General features: G+C 51.9%; 1 non-coding gene across 1 annotated transcript in view; it reads right to left on the bottom strand.

Moving 5' to 3' along the window:
- Positions 1-631, bottom strand: part of LOC126417711 (small subunit ribosomal RNA) — a 1,909-nt gene extending 1,278 nt beyond the window's left edge. The window contains exon 1 of the ribosomal RNA XR_007575779.1: positions 1-631. This exon is cut by the window's left edge and continues 1,278 nt beyond it. This is a non-coding gene — a ribosomal RNA (small subunit ribosomal RNA).
- Between the last annotated feature and the right edge of the window lie 4,369 nt (positions 632-5,000).

Below are 5,000 nucleotides of genomic sequence, written 5' to 3'. Positions count from 1 at the left end.
CAACAACTTTAATATACGCTATTGGAGCTGGAATTACCGCGGCTGCTGGCACCAGACTTGCCCTCCAATAGATACTCGTTAAAGGATTTAAAGTGTACTCATTCCGATTACGGGGCCTCGGATGAGTCCCGTATCGTTATTTTTCGTCACTACCTCCCCGTGCCGGGAGTGGGTAATTTGCGCGCCTGCTGCCTTCCTTGGATGTGGTAGCCGTTTCTCAGGCTCCCTCTCCGGAATCGAACCCTGATTCCCCGTTACCCGTTACAACCATGGTAGGCGCAGAACCTACCATCGACAGTTGATAAGGCAGACATTTGAAAGATGCGTCGCCGGTACGAGGACCGTGCGATCAGCCCAAAGTTATTCAGAGTCACCAAGGCAAACGGACCGGACGAGCCGACCGATTGGTTTTGATCTAATAAAAGCGTCCCTTCCATCTCTGGTCGGGACTCTGTTTGCATGTATTAGCTCTAGAATTACCACAGTTATCCAAGTAACGTGGGTACGATCTAAGGAACCATAACTGATTTAATGAGCCATTCGCGGTTTCACCTTAATGCGGCTTGTACTGAGACATGCATGGCTTAATCTTTGAGACAAGCATATGACTACTGGCAGGATCAACCAGGGAGCTGCGTCAACTAGAGCTGAGCAGCCGGCCGCCCGGGAGTGTGTCCCGGGGGCCCGCGCGAACACGCAAGCGTCCGCTCAATTATTCTGCAAACAGGAGGAGGCTGAGCTCCCCTGCACAACACACCTCGAAACCCTCTCAGGTCCCGGCGGCGCGCAGCGCCGTCCTAAGTACTTGGTCGGGTTCGAGAGAGGCGCAATCGCCCGGAGTTAGGCGAGTAGACGCTTTAGGTGCGACCACCCGTGCTCCCAACTGAGCTTGCCGCTGCCGACAGAGGCCCGGGAGCGTGCTGTCGTGGCATTGCCGGCGGGAGACAACACGCGCCACCTACGGTGACCGGCAGCTCCAACGCCAGCGCCACAGAAGGACAAAAGCCCCACTTGGGTGCCGAAGCGAACTCTCCCAGCACAGCGCACGCGCCAACACGTCCGCACAGCTGCGATACAAACCACCTGCGAGAACCGCTGGGGCGACCGAGCAGCAGACGGCGTCGCGGCGCCGAGCGCCGAGCGGCGGCGCATCCTCAGCGCACACAGTCCTCAATCGGACCAGCACACTGCAGATGGCCACCGCGCTTCGCACCGGGCCCGCGAGGACCTACTTTGGCCGCAAGGCGCCGCGAGCAGGGGGCGCCGGCGCGCAGCTGCGCCGCCTGCCGCGTCCGTCGGCCGGCGCGCCTGCCACTGGCCGCCCCCACCAGCCGGCTGTAGCGCGTGCGCCCACGCACCGCGCTGCCAGCACGCCGGGCGGCCCCCCCTCACCGGCCGGGGACGGTCCCACCCAGCCACCGCCGCGTATCGCCTCACACCCAGATCCCCTTTCACGTTCGTGGGCATGGTGGGTCCCCTTTCACGTTCGTGGGCATGGTGGGTATCCCTGAAACAACCGGTTAATAGCTCGACCGATCGTCGCCAACACTGATTCACCTCTAGCGAGAACAACCGCACCACAACGGGTTACCTGTTGTTCATTTGCGTAACGTCACCAGCAAACGTAGACGTCCATCGCCATTTGCAACGAGTATTGCATGCCTGTGTCAGGTGTCACAACACACTACGTCTGCCCACATAGACGCAACAACATGTGCACGCCTCGAGAACACGTGGAAGGTAGCCCCCGTACGTATGCGGTGTCCATTGCGGGAACGACTGTCAGCCGGCCTCTGCAGGATGTCGCAGATGTGGAACGCGGTGCAACATGCTATCACGGTGTGTGAGAAGAGACGACTACGTCCGAATACACGCTCCACCACATCAACAGACTGCTCATGCTGATCGCCATCCAGGGCGTCCGTTCCTCCCACACGTCTGAATGGCGTACCACACTGCAATCCAGCTCTTATAGGGAGACGACACGTAGCTGCGTGCACAATATTTGGACTGTATGGTCTGCCGTTGCTAGGCGCAGTCGTCGTACGGTCACACATGTGCCACGATGTATCATTCAGTACATACGGACCAATGTGCAGTACAGTTTGTGGGTTTTGCGTACATCGGCGGACAGGTGACAGGCCGTACCACAACGTAGGCTGAGTACGTCGGCATGCGAAGGGCATTGAACATGCAAACTTCTCAACGACCAGCTTGCGAAGGCAGGGGGGAAGGGGGGGGGGGGGCATGTACGTCCTGCTGCTATCCACATTAGAGTGTATAGCAGGAGCATGTGGAAAGTCAGCAACACCTGCAAGGTGTTTAACATGACGCGATACACAGGGGACCGGGCAGTGCGAATAGCGAACTATATTGCGAGGGTTGCGGTTAGGCAACACTACACTAATTTAACGAGTTGCATAACAATTACAGAGCAGGTTCAGCGACAACGTGCGTCAGGTTAAGGCGCAATATAGGTTATGTTGAGGCGCAATATAGGTTAGGTTGAGGCGCAATATAGGTTAGGTTAAGGCACAACATGGGTTACGTTAAAGCGCAAATTAGGTTATGTTAAGGCACAACATGGGTTACGTTAAGGCACAACATGGGTTACGTTAAGGCACAACATGGGTTACGTTAAGGCACAACATGGGTTACGTTAAGGCACAACATGGGTTACGTTAAGGCACAAATTAGGTTACGTTAAGGCACAAATTAGGTTACGTTAAGGCACAAATTAGGTTACGTTAAGGCACAAATTAGGTTACGTTAAGGCACAAATTAGGTTACGTTAAGGCACAACATGGGTTACGTTAAGGTACAACATGGGTTACGTTAAGGCACAACATGGGTTACGTTAAGGCACAACATGGGTTACGTTAAGGCACAACATGGGTTACGTTAAGGCACAAATTGGGTTACGTTAAGGCACAAATTGGGTTACGTTAAGGCACAAATTGGGTTACGTTAAGGCACAACATGGGTTACGTTAAGGCACAAATTGGGTTACGTTAAGGCACAAATTGGGTTACGTTAAGGCACAACATGGGTTACGTTAAGGCACAACATGGGTTAGGTTAAGGTACAATATGGGTTAGGTTAAGGTACAATATGGGTTAGGTTAAGGTACAATATGGGTTAGGTTAAGGTACAATATGGGTTAGGTTAAGGTACAATATGGGTTAGGTTAAGGCACAATATGGGTTACGTTAAGGCACAATATGGGTTAGGTTAAGGCACAACATGGGTTAGGTTAAGGCACAACATGGGTTAGGTTAAGGCACAACATGGGTTAGGTTAAGGCACAACATGGGTTAGGTTAAGGCACAACATGGGTTAGGTTAAGGCACAACATGGGTTAGGTTAAGGCACAACATGGGTTAGGTTAAGGCACAACATGGGTTAGGTTAAGGCACAACATGGGTTAGGTTAAGGCACAACATGGGTTAGGTTAAGGCACAACATGGGTTAGGTTAAGGCACAACATGGGTTAGGTTAAGGCACAACATGGGTTAGGTTAAGGCACAACATGGGTTAGGTTAAGGCACAACGTAGGTTAGGTTAAGGTACAACGTAGGTTAGGTTAAGGTACAACGTAGGTTAGGTTAAGGTACAACGTAGGTTAGGTTAAGGTACAACGTAGGTTAGGTTAAGGTACAACGTAGGTTAGGTTAAGGTACAACGTAGGTTAGGTTAAGGTACAACGTAGGTTAGGTTAAGGTACAACGTAGGTTAGGTTAAGGTACAACGTAGGTTAGGTTAAGGTACAACGTAGGTTAGGTTAAGGTACAACGTAGGTTAGGTTAAGGTACAACGTAGGTTAGGTTAAGGCGCAATGTCGGTTAGGTTAAGGTACGATATAGCTTAAGTTAAGGTACAATATAGCTTAGGTTAAGGTACACATTGTTGTAGGGAAAGGTGTATTTGGGGGGGGGGGGCGGCAGGTTCGTTGATAGTGATTATCGTAAGTGCATGCCTGCGGGATCATCCGATTTGTCACGTCAGGATGCACTTGTGGCTCATGACAGGCGGCGTTCCGATTCCAAGGTTGTGGCAGATCTGTGTCTTTCATTCCTGCCATTGTTTGTGTACTGTGACAGGAGGCAGTATTGTGATGTTGGGTGCACCCCTGTGTAGGACATGTGTGGGTGTTCGTGGCTTAGCTGAGCAATGGCGGATGTCGGAAGGGTGGGATATTCTGTTTTCTGGGTGGACCTCCCGGTCTGGTTATGATAGTGTGGATTGTGTAATGTGGCGGAGAGGATGCACTGGATGTTCTTCCATGCTGGTGGTTAGATATTGTGTGTGTGTGTGCCTGTTACAGGCAGAGAGTAGTGTGTGATAAGAGAGTAGTGTGTGATAAGAGTGTCTGGCTGACGTGTGGTTCTCATTATGTGCAGAGTCTTTCAGCATGTATAGGGACGGTTGTATATATTATCTGTATTCTGATGGCTCTGCATCTATTACTAATCAGTGCCGTGTCTACGGTTACTCTGGTTCCAGTCGAAACTGTTCTATCTCTGTACATTAGTGACACTGCGGCTCCACTATGTTGCCGGCCCTGTCGGCCGTTTCCCCCAGTGTATGGCTAATGATTATCAGCAATCAGTCTATTAGTCAATACCGGTAGTGTGACGACGTCAAATGTCCGGGATGGGGGAAGCTACACCCTTCCCGTGGGTCAGGGCCTAGAAAGACTCTTCCCACGCAGGAGGCTCGGACTGTCGTTACTCTTCCGAGAAATATATTTGCCCAGCGTTTTTTGTGACTGCGAGTGCGACGCCCACGGGTACCGACATGGATGGGGCGCGTCCTAGCTGATCGCTCGGCATGGGAATCAGTACAGTGAGCAATGCGATCGCGTCTGTAGCTTGTACGTGGTACAGCTCGCAGCTCATGTATAGGGACAGCGGGAATGTCGCATATTGGACATAACTCTTCATGAAACGCAAGTTATAGGTGTGGATTGCACATTACGAGTGCGGGAAACTTCCGCCGTT

This window comes from Schistocerca serialis, chromosome 8, assembly GCF_023864345.2.
Source record: "Schistocerca serialis cubense isolate TAMUIC-IGC-003099 chromosome 8, iqSchSeri2.2, whole genome shotgun sequence".
NCBI lineage: Eukaryota > Metazoa > Arthropoda > Insecta > Orthoptera > Acrididae > Schistocerca > Schistocerca serialis.
This window is presented reverse-complemented; position numbering and strand designations above follow the sequence as displayed.